The sequence below is a fragment of the Calonectris borealis genome, chromosome 28 (assembly GCF_964195595.1).
Source record: "Calonectris borealis chromosome 28, bCalBor7.hap1.2, whole genome shotgun sequence".
Classification (NCBI taxonomy): domain Eukaryota; kingdom Metazoa; phylum Chordata; class Aves; order Procellariiformes; family Procellariidae; genus Calonectris; species Calonectris borealis.
The window spans coordinates 5,866,381-5,882,938 of record NC_134339.1 but is presented as its reverse complement, the minus strand read 5'-3'; the positions used below and the strand labels follow the sequence as shown (position 1 = coordinate 5,882,938).

The 16,558-nt window shown below is 42.6% G+C and overlaps 1 protein-coding gene and 1 long non-coding RNA gene across 2 annotated transcripts in view; both read right to left on the bottom strand.

The window, feature by feature from the left end:
- Positions 1-16,558, bottom strand: part of EPS15L1 (epidermal growth factor receptor pathway substrate 15 like 1) — a 240,686-nt gene that overhangs the window by 169,468 nt on the left and 54,660 nt on the right. The window lies entirely within an intron of this gene.
- On the bottom strand, positions 1,196-16,423 carry LOC142093787 (uncharacterized). Its single transcript, XR_012677530.1, has 8 exons — positions 15,174-16,423; positions 15,018-15,086; positions 14,694-14,755; positions 12,540-12,562; positions 9,312-9,398; positions 8,457-8,679; positions 7,567-7,785; positions 1,196-2,876 (listed from the first exon to the last, which is right to left on the bottom strand). It is a non-coding gene; the product is annotated as an uncharacterized LOC142093787 (long non-coding RNA).

The following is a 16,558-nucleotide window of genomic DNA, read 5'->3' as shown; positions in this document are numbered from 1 at the left end:
AAACAGCCAAGTGAAAAGTCAATACACAAGGCAGCGCTTAGCCTGCACCGTGTCCCTGAAACAACTCGTTACACCCCCAAAGCTGCCTGTTTTCCTCCTGCCACCAACACCCCATTGCCACCCCGGTGCCAGTAACTCCTTGAAGAAGTGCGGCCACGTTCTGCAGCATCATCCCTTTGCAGAAGCATCTGGGATGAAAAATTGAGCTGTTCCTCTGCTGCCACAAGCTCATTTACTTGAGAAGTGCTGCCACACGGCCAAAGGCACGGGCAGTGGCAAGATGGAAAAGGCACAGTGTCAGCATCACATCTCATAGCAACCCTCCCCACATCACAGCTGATCTAACAGCATCATAGGAGGGATGGGGTTGGCTTACAAGCAAAAAACCCCAATCAAACAAAAACAACCAGATGAACTCACGATAGGACAGCTTGTGAGATTTGTAGCGGTGGGGTAACCCTGCGAGCGATTGCCTTGTGCTTTGTTCTCCCACCTTTTTAAGGCTGGAGCCTTGGACGGGCTTTCTTGGGAGGTTTAACTGGGGCATGTGTGTTTTGTGCCATTTGTTGCTAAGCTAGTGATGGTTTCTTTTGTATTTATACATACATGATACGTATTTATACATACAACAAGGGGTTTTGTGTTTGTGGGGTGTTTTCCCCCAAAAAAATATTGAAACATTTAATTCCAAAAACCTGCACTATGGCTAAATAGCTTCTTTTTGTACAGACATCTCTCTCTATAGAGTCAAGAGCCCTTCTATTGTAGCCTTCCTCCAATGCACCTCTCAGATAAAATCCTTGGATTTATATATACGTGGGGGGTGCACACGCATGTGTGCGTGCCTGTAAATATAGGTTATATATAGATGTTTTATACATGTTATATATACATAAAAATATATAATTTAATCAGAACGCAGTGACTTAACTATGCTTGCTCTAAACATGAAGTACCAATAAAAGTTGAGTTATTATGTTATAAATCTCTATCAGTCAGGAAACTGGACCTTTGCTAATATTAACAATTGCAGCACCGCATACTTACTGTCCATGACAGTATTTTATAGAAAAGCAGAAAGCACTGAGTGAAAAAACCCATCCCAACCTGAGGCCAGCACAGGCAGCTTTTTCACTCGCTGCTCGCAAGGAGGGAAACAACTTTCATTTATTCGGCGGCTGCGAGGGAGCAGGTGTGCAGCGAGCGCCGACCGAGCTGGAGCTGAGTTTCACGGCTTAACTTTCAGGGAAATGGGACCCGAGATGTGCACGTATCTCTGTTTCACTGGTTGGATGGCATTGTGTTGTGACCTGGAAGCTTTTCTCTCTCTGGAGGCTTTCCTCTCTCCTGTCTTGGTGTGTCTCGGAAGAAGGGAATTGAACGTCCCGTTAGAGTAAATGGAGAGCTAATGCTCACAGGGTTGATTTAATACTTTGATACTATGTTGATTGAACCCAGATACAAATCCTAAGGCCAAAGCCATACATCCTGAAGCATTAAAAATGCTTTATTTCATCTGTCATCCTGTATCGAAGTTTTCTGAGCATCTCAGGAAGGCTTAAGCTTCTTTGGACGTGGCCGTTTGGGCTGAATTGCCAAAGGAGCATCTACAAAGATCCGGGATAAATCTACCCCACGAAAAATCATTGCTGTGCCATAGCCCCCAGGCTGGGAACCCAGGAAAAGGGCAGCTCAAGCAAATGTTTGTTGAAAGAAAATAAGAAAAGAAAAACAAAACTTGGGGGGAGGGAAGGGGTTGGCCAAACACATCTCTCGAAGTTTTTCTGCAGGTGGCTTCAGTTTCAAAGCCACTTGTATCCTTTACTACAGAGCATGTGGCTGTCCACAGCCCCTTGAGGTTTACTGATCAACTGTTAAGCTGCTGGAGCTAGTAGCAGGGCTTTATATAGACGAGTTGCAGAGAGAAAACTGCTCAACAGTTCGGAGGCCTGCAAAACAGCCTGGGTGGATTCAATTACAGCTTCAAGATGAGCAAGTAAAGCAACAACAAAGGACAGAAGCTTCAGCCTTTGAAATGCCAGCTTACAGCATGAAGGCAGTGAAAAATAACACTTCGTTAACTTCTTGTTTAGGAAAAAAGCAGAACACTTCCTTTAATGACACATGAGCTGACAGTGGTGCTTTTATGACTCTTTCATAGTCACCGATGAATCACTGGATGGAAGTGGAGGGACAGACTGTTCCTATCTAAAGGTTGCCATCCCGGTGGTTCAATGTCACCCGAAACAAGGTGCTTCTCTTGCTCTTGCTCTTTCTCATGTCATCGTCATCAGCAGTTCAGCTGGTCCAAGCTCTTGCAGGGCTGATCAGCCCAAGATCACCCCTGATAACCCAGAGGTTTGTGTGTCACCAGCAGAGCCATGGACGAAGGCAGCTCCATCCCCAGACCAGGCTCTGGGCTCTCGACACCCTCACTGCCAGCGTTACGGCCGTGTCACTGCCACCGCAGCTCGTGCTTCCCACCGTGGCAAGCCCAGGTGTCTCTGGAGCTTGCCAGGCTTTTTTTCCATTGTATTCCTCCTAATGCGGTTCATATGTTTAGACATTTCCCTTCGCAGGCATCCGTTCTTTCCAAATTCCTTACATTTTAGATTATACATCCTCGGTTTTGATCTTTTGCATTAAAAAAATGCTTTCATTTGAAGCTTAATAGTGAGGGCTCAGTGCATCTGCCAGAGTTCCTGGCACAGCTAGCGTCCTGCAGGAGCAATTACTTTCCAGTGAGCCTCTAAAATTGCTTATTTACTTTCACTTGTATGCCAAAAATACTTTAAAATCAGGACAGTTTTTTCCAGTTACACAATCACCAGAAATATCTTGAATCCATACACTTCCACTGTGGTTCAATAGTCAATCTGAAAATAGTCAAAACAGTTTATAAAGTACGTAAAAAGTGTTCTCTCCCAGAATTAAGGCTTCAGAAGCACAGCTCCATGTGTCCAAGTCAACGAACGTTACAAAGCAAAATCAATTCCCCCTCTTTTATAACAACACGGGGAAAAGAGATGGCAAACGTGAGGGCAGCCAGTCTCTGCCGCCCTTCGTCAGCTTCCCGAGTGGAATTATTGCAGCCAACCACTTCTAGAAAGTCCTTTCATGTCTCTTCATGTAGGGTTTATTTACTGCTCTTGGCAAAACAAAACGACAGTTGATTTCTCACAAGCCGTGAGATTTAGGATATTTTTCCATTAGAGCTTTTTAATTAATTATAGTGAATTTAGAACATTAGTGTGAACAGTAGCTGCTCCTACCCTTTTCGATTTATCAAAAGCTCTGATAAATCCTAGTTTTCGACAATCTTAGTTTAAGTACCAGGTCCTCTCCCCTCCCTGTCTTGAGGGCACAGGTAACAAAATGTACAACGATCTTCTAAAGATCTCAAAGCGCTTTGCAAATTGAGGGCTCCATTTGTTTTCCTTACTCATGCATATTTTAAATTCCCTTTTAAGTTTCAACGGTTTGCCTGGGTGTAATTCAGAGCAGGCTGGGGCCTTAAATATTTTGCATACCAACGAGTTATGCGAGTCCAATTTCTGAAAAAAAGATTATACGAGCATTATGATGCAGTTGAGGAGTAACTGGCTGGAAAAAAAAAAAGTAAAACCAGAAGGATTTACTTTGTAATTTTAAGCGCATGTTCACAAATGAAAGCAAGCATTGTGTCCATCAACAATGACCAGAACGGAATCAGCCTTTCTCCAAACCTTCTGAAGAACCATGGTCTTAATTTGTAGGTTTAAGTTACTGGCACTCTTTTTTTTTTATATATGTATATATAAGGCATCTAGACTTTAAATGATATTGCAAAAGTAGAAATAGCATGATAAACCTTCAAAGCTGAAATAAAAAAGAACCTGTGTTTTAACTTAGTGTTGAGTATTTATACAGCCGGCACCATTTAGTCCGGCATGTTTGAATGAGTGCAAGTCTGTGGTTGCAGTTGTGTATAAAAATATTGTAGCCTGCTCCTGCTTTAGGAACTAAACTTCAGTTCCCAATAGCTCCCTCTGTAATTCTCTTTCCAAATAAAAGGAAGAACTATTCCTGGCTCGTAACGGTGTATTTCTGTGGCTTCTTGAACTATAATGAAGGCAGTCTGGAATGTTAAAAATTACATACTCAATGCCAGTTCTTAACCCACGGTAATTTAGGCTTTAAATGTTTTGAAGTTTACATTTTGAGTCTGTTATTGTACAACTTTTTAATTAAAATGTTGCTGTAGTCCAGATCACTAATGCTTCTTGCTCAAAGATCCATTAACATCTATCTCAAAACCACTACTTAGGGAGTTTGATAATTTTGGTATTGAGGGCTAAGGCCATCTGCTTGGAAAATTATTTGGTTTTTATTTGGCTCCTTCTAATTGTAGAAATTCAAAGACATCTTTGATATCCACTGGATTCCAACAACGGAAACATCAGTTCTCTTTCTGTAAATGCTTCAGTGCTTGTCTCTACTGTAGACTAAATCTTGATGCAGCTCAAGAAATAATCTGCCAAGCTTGTCACTGATGAATCAGGTTTGGATTTTCCCTGAGACAATATGTACCATTGATGCTCATTATCATCTCTATGTTTTCCCATTGAAATGCTACTAAATAAATCAGAAAAACATGACAAGCTCACTTGGGGCTTATAGATGTCATCATAACCCAATAATAGCTATTCTTGGGATTAATAGCTCCATGGACTCTTCTGGTTATGATCTGCAGCAGAGAGTCTGTAGACATTTATGCCCTGAAATATGCCTTCACATTTACATCCTATGTACAAAGAAGTGAGATTTTAACCTGACTTCTGCTCTCAGTTTACGTTAAGAATCCTCTCGTACCATGTGTAAACAGTGGGAATTTAGTCCAGCGTCAGTGAGAGATACAAAACCTGGAAGTTAACATCACAAGGCTGGGGGTTTGGGTTTTCTTTTGGGGGGGTGGGAAGATCCCCTCTAAAGCCAGTGTTGGAGCTGGTCCAGTTTTTGAAGGAGATTCCCTCAAGGATTTCTCAGCAAGGCCCCCGGAAACATAGGAACTGGCTATAGGAATAACTCAGCAGGATAGCAACGGCTTCATGATAATTCTGCATACGAGGGGAAAGTCAGAGCTTTCCAGCTGAAAAGACCTGTGTGCTTTCTTGTGCCAAATAACTCAGCAATTTAATTACATTTAGCCCAGGTTTAGATTCCTCTTTGGCCTGAGGCACTTGAATACATATCGTGTGCATGTGTGTCTGCGCGTAAACATACACGTACCTCTCTACAGGAGATTATTTTAGCCCTGAGACATTGGCCAGCCCACAGTGGCAGCCTCTTAAGTCCTGCACCTGAAGCAGGTCTGCTTTGTCTGACAACTCATTAAAACCTATAGGACCCCATAGCAGAAGGACCCCAAAATGTGAGACAAGACACAGACACTGCAGTCCAGGAAAGCAGCTTCCTAACAGCAGGAAGCACCTTGTCCACCCTGAGCCCGTATAATGTACAATTATATAGCTATTATTCTATTTACATTTACTAATTTTTGTACAATAATGTAACAATTTCCAGCATAGCATCCATGGGGTTCTTATGCAACTCCCTCCATGCACTGCAAATACCTAAGAGCTTAGAGGAACCTCTGGACGGCTCTAAGCAAGCGAGGAAACAAAATCCTTTCCTATCTCAAACCCCAAGCCCACAGTCGGTCAGCCAAAAGGTACACTGACAAATACAGTGGACCTCGTTAGCCTCTGACTGTGTTGCCTGTGGAGACTTCAGACCTTGACTTTTATCACCCTGCACCTTGATATTACGTACCAAGGGAAGCAAACCCCTCTGACATGTCAGTTCGAATGAGCTCTCTTCATACAGCCACATGCTTTTATCCACAGTGCACCTCCTGACGTGACATGGTATTCTGCACCATACCTTATTTTTAGCTATGAATTTTGTTTTTCAGGTGTAAGCAAAATGAGGTGTTATTATTTCCACATAATCAAGGCAAAAACAGTTTCACTTTCTTTGAAGCTTTTTATCTCCCTACAACTGGATTTGAATCTCTGACTTCATCACCACAACCCCAGAGCCATAACCACAAGGCCACATGGTCCCATAGATGTTTTTGGAGGTGGTAGTGATGTGAGTTATTTTAGAAGCTGCTAGCTATAAATTTCAGTTATATTTGAAGGAGGGTAAGTTAGCTTTGAAAGTCTTGGTGAGTCTGTCCTTCAGTGACTAGTGGGCAATTACTGAGGCCACTGGCAAGAGCTCGAATGGAAGGTTGTCCTCCAGTTTCTACCATAAACCACTGAGTACAAACAAACAGCAATTGTGAACGACAGTTAAACTAATTGTCCTTGTTGGTATTACTATCCCAAGACGGGTTGTGACGCAGAAAGTCAATCTGCACAAAGTCAGTTTTTCATTACAGTGAGCTCCAAATAGCATCAAAACAAGTCACTTTTAGACCGCTTGACTGCGCGTGATAAACGCAACCCAACCACCTTGATTCTTTTTTAAAAGGGCTTCACCCTGACCCTTCAGTTCATGATGCATTTTTGCACTCTTGGTTTCCTGCCTGAAAATAAACGTGAATCTGCTATTGCATGCCACTTGTTCCATAAACTACACGGGCAAATGCTACGAGCTATGATTGTAACTACAAAACGTACATTTGCAAAATAAGGATCACTTGTCAAAATGATATGCTGAATTTAAAAGACTTGCTTGCCAAGATGAATTCAAAGGAGGGTGCCCCGGCACAGCCAAAGCCCCGTTGTTGGGCATGATATGAGATAAAAGCCCCAAGCAAGCAACGAATGAACAGCAGAATGAGTTCCTAAAAGCTACAAAACATGGGATTCAGCTCTTTCACATCGAGAAACTGTTTACATTTTTCTTTTCTCATAAGAGTAATTTTCAACTGCAAAAGTTAACCGCATCTGTGTGAAATGTAGATAAATTTGGGAGTAAAATGATTTCAATCAGAACAAGGGTCATCTGAGAGATGGTGGTAGTTACTCATTCAAGATCGTGCTTGATACACCCAGCTCTCAGTTCAGTATTTCATTGTAACGGGTGTAGCAAACCACAGCTGCTTAAGCAGTGTTATTGATACCAATACAACAGACATTAATTTTACTCTCTTCCTCATGATATAGATGACTTTTGCCATTGGGGATGCTCTCACAGAATAGCCAAGCTCCAAGGGAAAGGCAGAGGGCAAAAACGTTGCTGTCATACAAAAACAATAGAGATGGTCAACCTAAAAACCAGAATAATTTTTTTTTTTCTTTCTATAAGGCATAACCTAGTGGTTCAGGGCGCGACTGAAGAGACTGAAGGACTTTCTTTGAGAAGGAAAAAGAAAACAGGAGGGAATTCCACAAATCTATAGAGCTAGAATAGTATTAAATGCAATTGTCTTTAGCTGCCTAAGAACTGGTCGTATCATCCCAGGGAGGGATGAATTCTCCATCACTCTCTCCTTTAAGTACAAACAGAGCCTTACAATTCCTTAGCCTACGTGCTCAAGCTGTGGATGATTAAAATCAGGGGGGAGAATAAACACACCTCAGTGCCCAGCCAGCAAAAAAATGGGCAGGTCAGGGAAATCCTCCCGCTCCAGCGAACCTGCTCCCCGCGAGCATGCTCGTCCCTCCAGTGTCTGAGACAATACTGGGCTAGAGAGGCCAGGTGGGTGTTACAGACGATTCTGGTTCATGCCCGGGGCAATAAATAACCCTGAAGGCAATGCTGCCCCAGACAAAGATGAGACTGCTGGAAATACTCCTAGAAAATCAGAAAATCACGTAAGTCATATTCTGGAGTTATCATCTATGATTCCAAGTCATTATTACTGACAGACAAGAGAAGTCGCTTCATGGTAAGATTTCTTAGAATATTGTAAAATGTCAACTCAGGAGAAAATGGGATTCTCAGCATCGAAGGTCACATCTATTCTGATACTTGAAAGCATTTTTGGAAGCAGGAGTCCCTCTGGAATTGCAGTGAAAGGTCCGCAAGAAAAAATAAAATACAAAGGACTAACGTTACCTGTAAAACGCATGGGTAAAGGCACCGATAAAGTGCAACTGACCTCTTCTGTTGTCTCTCAGGAAATCAGAAGTCAGTTGTGCCTGTTAGAACTATTATTTAATAGTTGAGGAATGGCAGCGCTTAGAGACTTGTGCTCAGCGCTGGACACAGGCCTTTTACTGAAGAACTCACAACAGCCATTTTGTCCTGGTTTCCAGGAAGGAAAGGTTGCTCCTGGAGCCTAAGAAAACGGTCACAAAAATCTCGAAGGAAAAAGAAAAAAAAAAAAAAACCCAAACAAACAAGGAAAACATTTCACTAGAACCCATCTTTGGAAAAATATAAAAATATTTTTCCATCCACAGAAATAACTATAAATAATGTTTGAACTATTAAAAGGGTGAACGCAGAAAAAGGCTATTTACATAGGAGCATTTTGTGCTGTTTCAGTCTAATTTGTCACCGATGTAGGAGCCTCATACGTTAGCTGGAGGAAATCCAGAGCTTTCAAAGGTTTTCTGTCAGGGCTTGAAAAGTTGCCAGTTTTTTTAATGGAGCCGAGCAGTCTCAGGCCTGTTGTTCTCAGAGATTTTGTGAGCCAGGGCCGCATGTTAGCAGGAAACAGAGCCAAGTGGGCTTCCTGAGTGTCTGAGAGAGGAAACACTGTAATAAGCATGGAGGCTGTGGTTAAAAATAACTCTGGTATATAAAGGCTGCAAAGGATCCCCTCTCGCTCATACACGCCGCTGCCTCTTGGCTGGCTGCTTCGCGCTGATTTAATGTGAATGAGACGCTTTGCCATCTCGTCGGAGCAGGTGGTTTTTAAGCAGAAGACGACAGAAAAGAGTCGGCGAAGAAGGCGAGCACAAGATAGCTCTTATTTCGCATGTTTTCAGCAAGCAGGATCCTAGGCCTTATTTCAAGAGCGTCGTCAGGCTGAGCTAAGCGGTAGCTACGGGCACAGTGTTTCAGTATCTAACTTTAGGCTGAAGTAAAAGTTATGTTGAAAAGTAACTCGGTTTTCTGTGATATGAAACTTAAAAAAAGGGAACAGGGTGAATCATGCAAGCTCTTGAGCAACAGCAGAGAGGGCCCCCTAAATTGTTACCACCGGGCCCAGTGTGGCTTGTACCACTTCTGCTGCAGAGGCTTTAATCCCACCCTGTGCCCCCCCTCGCCCAGCGTTGGCCAACTGGAGGAGCTAAATGTGGCAACCACCAGCTGAAGGGATTGGCCACCATCAATCAGTGTTTTGCAGTCCCCATGCCCTGGTTTCTCACCAAGCAGATGACTGCCTGCTTCTCCTCGCTGAATTCATTTTGCATAGAATTAGACCCATCTCTTGTCTTCCAAAGGCAATGATTTTCCTTGCAAATGCGGGATTAAAAACACACTGGTTATTTGGCAAATTAAGGCACCCTTTTCCCTGCTGTAACCTGACACTAACATCCACACTGAACTCCATTCTGAACACTTCTTTGTAGGCCACATTATGCTGTAATTGGCAAAACACATTCTTCCCAGGCTTGTATTTTTATTGCAAACATTTATTTGGCACTTTATGTGGCAAATGAAAAGAAAATTTCACAACTCATTCTACAAAGTTGCATTGTATTAGGCTGTCCCTTGAAAAGCATTTTATTGCTCAAGAATAGCTGTAACCGTTCAAGGGATTTCAACAGCATTATTCTCTCAAACTATGATTGCTGTATATACTATAGCACCAAATATTAATAATTTTGATCACTATCAACCCTGACGACTGGCACTTAATTCCACCCTAGAGCTTATTGTCAGCAGTAAGGCATATCAGCTGAACAACTTGGAGTAAATTTTCAGGTGCATGAAAAAATAAGCTGAAGTTTTGTTTCTGAATAGAAAGCATTTTCTACAAGACACAAAGTGCTATTTCTAAGCTCAGACGTATCCAGGAATTTAAATATATAAATATCCTAAAAGGTAGGCATTAATAGCTCAAGAGAAAAAACAATGCACATAAGCGTCTGGAAAAAAGTCTGTCCCAAAATATCCCACTGAAGTTTCAAAGCTTGATCATAATGATATAACTAATTGTGATCATGGAAAAAAATATATACCATTCTGAATACTTCAGTGATCTAAGTCTGAAAAGGACTTCACAGTCCAGGAAGACAAATGAGATCAGCTGCTCTATACATACAGCCTCTCATGCAAAGATGCCTGTATTCCTCTCACTGGCTAACTCACTAAGCTCTGATTCATACTTCCATGTATTCAAACAGGGAAAGTAATTCCAGGCAGCGAGCAATACCAATTAACAGTGTCAGTTAACGAAATGCTTGCTCCAGTATTTCCCATTACTCAACTGCAGGACATATGACTAATAAATAGTACAGGTGCAGTACAAAGAAGGTATTTTATAAATGAGAACTAAACCCCACATGCTCATCATGTTAAACAAGGCTTTCCAACCTACACCCTATATGAACTCCTACTTTGTACATTTCGTGAATAAACCTCCACTTATCAGATAAAACCATAACCTATAAAGATGTTCTGCATGTCAATGAGGGAAAAAACCCCAAAGCCTTCCTCACTTCCAAGTAATTCTCTGCTTGTGGCTGGTTTTAAGCTTTGTCCAGTCTTCTCTCTCCCTCCCCCAGCTAAAACCTGTGAACTTCAAAGTGACAAAAAAATCTGCTAAGGCGGCCATCTGCATCTGCCGTGCTGACTCAGACTGCAACAGACCTCACAAATTAAAAAGAGAGAAAAGTGCATCTGATTAGTTCTCTGAAGTTCCCTCAAACAGATTTTTCCCTGCATTAATTAAACCCCAAACACAGTTCTCACTTCTAAAACCAGTTAACTTCGCATGTCTTACAACATTACTAATTGTCCCAAGTGGACATAAGAGATACGACATCATTTTACTTCTTCTTCTGTCATCTCCAACCAATTATGTCAGTTCTCTCCTAAAATGCAGACCAGGAAAGACGTGACTGGTATGAAATCTCACGGTGTAACACCCACCGTATTCCAGAATTAAGTGAGTTTCATCTTACTGGGCTTCCGACTTTGTGGAGGCTATTACATGTTTGTTAATAGCAACAGTAATTTTTCTGAATGAAACCACATAGGTATTTTCTGACCTATGCTCCTATTATTCCGCACCCTTATTGCCCATATTTGATTCTGTAATAAAAAGTATTTGGCAACAACTGAAAACTGCTAGTCATAATCAGTGACTGATATTTTAAGCGGTTTCACTGACATGATTAAACACGCTTGCAGAGTTTTTGAAACTGTGGTATCATTTCACAGTTCTGTAAAAAAATAAAAGATCTCTCAAATGTGTTTTTAATTGACAGCTGAAAGGAACATCTGCAATACAACATATGTGCATTCAACACACACATCAGTAAAAGCTGGCAGAAACACAACTACATACCTAATCAAAGCTGATAATTAAAAAAACTGGCATAAATTGTTTAGGTTTGAACAGTCCCCAAATCAAAAATGATAAAAAGTCATTTGCAGCTGAACGCTATCATTCTTCACACAGCAAATTCAAGTAACAATACATAATTACCTTGATTAAATTCATTAAACAGCTGATTTTTTTGCATGATTTACTGAATGTACTTTAATGACAGAAACAGTATTTTCTTGCATATTTCTGAGAAAAGTTTTCTTTATATAATTTGACTTATTTATTGAAATGGAATTTAAGCTTATTTTTCCTTTGCATCGATGGAAGTCTGCCTAGGTAAAGCATGAACGTATCAGCGCTTGACTTTCGCTAATCTTTGTGAACTAAGTTAATAAGGCTTTCACCAAAACGGATTAAGATTGCCATCACAATGAATGGAAATGATAGAACTGTCAATAATCATGCTGAAAAAGTGGAAGTGCTAAAAAATATTTCTGTTCTCTCTTTGGGAAAAAGCCAGATGCTGTATTCAGATCAGACAATAATGATGTTGAAATACTTTCCATTCCAGTAACTAAGGAGGATGTTAAAACAACTGCTACTCATCTCAAACAATATTAAGTTGCCAGGACCGGGTAACTTATAAGTGAGTGTTTCAAAAGAACCAACTAAGGACATATCCAGATGGTTAATGTTTATTATCAATCATCAACTTCAGAACAGTGGGGAAGCCCCCGGTGACTTGAAGAATGTTAATATTATGTCAATATTTCAAGAGGGTAAACAGAATGACCCAGATATATATGACGCCTGTCAGCGTTATATAAACCTGGGCAAAAGACTGGAAGGACTTGATACAGAAAAAGAATTATAAATAAAGATGGTTTAGGTAACGACAATGGCTTTTAACAGTGTTTTAAATAGGGCAGCAGTGCTGATGTAACAGTATGATTTTCACAATAAGAAACAAGAACATGACAAATCAATATGGTGAGCACACGCGAATTGGTCCAAACACAAGCTAATACGTCTTGAAATCTAATTTAAATTTTAATCAGGCAGGTTTATTAGTTCTTGATCTGTTTTTATCATCGCTTACCATTCAATGTTGTTAACAATGACCTGGAAGAAAACAGAAACTGTTACTGATAAAGTCCTAGATGACAAAGATCAAGGAAGTTCAACATAATTTGAAGAACATGCCATTGTTAAAGAATTAATATAACTGCTTCACTATCCAGGCAGAAACAAACGCCACGCAGTGCCATACAGACAAGCTTAAGGCCATACTCCTAGGAAGGAAAAATGCAAGCAGCTCTGCTTTTTGGCAGAGACAAAAATAGGTTCCTACCTAGGCCAACAGGTAAAAATCTGGGGCAGCAAAATTGCTCTGCCGGAGATGGCAAATGTCAGATGCCTCTTTTTGTGGTACCTTTTTGCAGTCTCTAGCTTCCATCTGTGCAGCCCTAAATAAGCTGGATTCCTCCCAGTTGTTCCAAGCATCTCATGACGCTTCCCAACCCTGCACCAGCACTCCCAGCAGGCCTCCCAGGGCTCTGTCCCACCTTCCAGTCTCCCCCCCACGCCCCACGTGTTCTGCTTTCACCATTGCCATAAATAAAATCTAGTCGAAAAGCCTCGACCCAGCACTGAGTGCAGACCGTGTGTACATGGTGGCGGTGCCCTTGACTGGGAAGCTGAGATGCCATGAAAGAGCTGGGGGCGAGGAGGGCTTTGCGAGACAGTTACTCCTGGGCGAGCTTCCGTGCAATGCCACGACCGAAAGAGCACGAGTGCAGTCCTTGGCTAAAGAGGGGTGACTCGTATTTGCCTGCTGCTCCACATTTCCAGTGCTCAAAGCTCAAGAAAGATGTTGCAAATACGCACATAGTTCAGAGGAGAACCACAACAAATATTAAAGGAAAATATGTTTTGCTAAAAACTTAATGAGCCCCTTCAACTTCAGCTTATCAAAGAGATAGTTCACCCTTGTCTTCAAGTCCCTGAATGGGAACCAACTCCAGTCATGAAAGATCTGGTCAAAAAGGCTCTTTTATCAAATTAATTCATGGTGCTACTTTAATCAAATAAAGGGCCTACAGAATTAAATCACTCTCCTCAAATCAAGAAATGGCTTTCCAAAAAATACCTGTATATTTCATTTTATGTGGTTGTTTACATCATTTCATCAACTTCTTTGAGAGCAGATTCTAAAAAGTACTACCTCAGAATCTGCAGTTTAAATTAGCAAAAAAAATTGTATAGTCAACAGATCTAGGGCATTTTGAGATGCAGACAGGGAAATCCTATGATAATGCTTCTCTCATTTAAATATGAAGTGGTTGGTCACAGTGTTCCTAGTATTGTGATTTTCAACAGTGGTGCTAAGAGGTCTCATTCTCAGCTCGTTTACCCTGCTATTATTACGTTTGCTCTAAGTGCAGTCAGGACTTTCTGAGAACAATCCCATGAGAAAGGAGCTTTTTGTTTGTTTGTTTGAGTTCTGTAATGACTCAGAGTGCTCTAGCAGCCAGGTGACGTGGGCATTCTCACCAACCCACCCAGCTGCAGTGTTTCACCAAGGGTGCAGTTCATCACACAGCCCCAGTTTTGATTCTTCCATTAACATGTGGAATCTTGATTGCAGTCCTTTAAAAAGTTTCTCTTGGTGTAAAAGCAACAACAGAGATCAGCAGCAACACCTACAAAAATCAACTTTGCCATACAAAAATGGTTGAGCCTGTGTTTACTTTGGCTGGAAGACAAATCACACATCATTTAGTTCTCCTCTACCCACAGCGGATTAACAAATACTTTCTAATCTCACATTCTTCACATTTATACACCAGTGGCATCACTCCTGATCTATGCTGCCATAAGTGAGATCAGTGCCAGGGTCTTGGGTTTAGATATTTAAAATGAGCGTTCCATACAGCAAAAAGCCAGAAAATGTCAGCACAACGATCATGGACCAAGTGGAAGGTCATGGCAAAGCTGTACGCAGTTTGTGCAGAACTAGTGACTCACAATGTAAATAAATTCTCACATTCGTCTCACCAGGTTTAGTATAGCTATAGTTTTTTAGCTTCGCCACTTTACTTGAAAAGAAAAAGAAACTAAAGGCAGTGAATTTATGATTTTGTGCACTTGGCTTTCATCCTCACTACCCACTAAACGTTTCCTTTATGCAAAGAAAAAACACAGTTAGGTGACAGAGTCAGTGCAGCGCTATAAACAAATGTCCTTCCAGTACCTACTGGAAGACAGCATCCGACTGGAGCTTCTCAGTGAAATGTACACGTACAGTTGTATATCCTAGAAACAAAATATTTTGTTATAGCTGTTGCTGAAATCACAAGCACATAAACTGACACAGACATTCGGGGTGTGTTATCAAGGGAACATTCACATTCATTCTGAATTCATCAGAGTATATTTTCTTGGCTGACTCACAGCACCATACATACGTATTGTACACTTACTAACATTTTATTAGAGGAAAAGAGTTTACATTGAAAGATTACACAAGTGTGACATTACATAGCTATGAGTCATACATCTTTGTGTACTTCGTTACCATGCATTCAGTGTATTGATTCTGCTCCAGTCACAGAAGTTTGGCTGCTCCTCCTGGCCATCCTGTGAACTTTTAGAATAAAAAGTATAGAAAGTTAAACAAGAGATATTCATTATTTTAAAACATGGGTAGCTATTGAAAAGATCATTTACTCACCCTAGCAACCGTGCTTTCCTGAGATGGCTGCGTCCAGCCACAAGCCTGGGATGGGCTCTAGCGAACATGCTCAAAATGCTTCTGAGAACCAGAGCCCATCAAGGGCCATCACTCTTTCCCCTCATGGGGCACACAGCGCATAAAAGTGAGAGTTGTTCTCCTACTCTCTTCTGATCTCCAGCTCACTTAGAAATCCTTTTAGAAGTTATTGCAAAGGAAATATGGAGGAGGCAAGGGGAAAGCATAGCTCTTTCCCTGAACAGGCTCTCAAAGAATCAGTCTGTCCTGTGATAGATCATCGTTTTTCCTCCTTTAAGAATTGCCACTTTTGCTCTTTCACTGTTGGATGACTGCCAAGCAGCCGTGAACCTCAAAAACAGGAGTCTGGGGCACGTTATCAAAAATTATTGGAGAATAGCTCCTTCAGACTGGGCATCTGAGCTAGAGGCCAAGGTAAGGGAGGAGAACAGTCTTCCCTTCTGAAAAATTCAGCCCAGGACCATAAATTGGCTACGACGGGAGGAGATCACAGAAGCTGCTTGCATTATTTCTCTCATAATGTCATAGGGAAACGTTGATTTTGGCAATCTTTGTGCAGCAAATGGAAACTCTGCTAGAAACCTGGACTTCCATTAAACGCAAGTCTCCAGCATTTTCCTTGCAGGGAGTCCATACAAGAGTGGCATTAACCACCTTGCCGTCAGTACTGAGATGGGTCCACGAGACCTGAGGGTGACCAGAGCTGGAGCCCTCCATCAGCAGCTCACCAGTGCGTTTACCCACGCGGAGCCGGGCACCTGCCTCCCTTGCTGTGCTCGTTACACCTCCTGCTCCCACCCTCATTTTCTGGGCACGGTCCCACCACGTGCCCCAGGGACAAATCCAGGCTGTGAGGGGTGGGGGGATCAAAACCCTCATTCGTGGTGTCTTCCTCAGCATCCCCCATCCCACAGCAGGTCCCTCACAGTGTCCCCTCATGTCAGGGAGGGTCCCTCAGCGTCCCCGGGGCTGGGACCCCCTCCGTGGCCCCTCATCCCTCAGCATCCCCAGGGGAGGCAGAGAGCCCTCAACGTCCCCTCAGCTCACGAGGGTCCCTTGGCGTCCCTGGGGCGGCGACCCTTCAGTTTCCCCTCAGCGTCCCCAGAGGAGGCAGAGACCCTCAGTGTCCCCTCAGCTCACGAGGGTCCCTTGGCGTCACCAGAGCAGGGACCCTTCAGCTTCCCCTCAGCGGCCGCAGCCAGGGCCCGAGGCGGGGGTCGCCGCTCCAGGGCCGCCCCTCGGCCCGGCGGCGAGCCCCGCGCTGAGGGGAAGGCGGCGAGGGGGCCCGCCGGCCGCGCCGGGCCCGGCCCCGCTCCGCTCCGCCCCGCTCGGGCTGGGACCGCCGC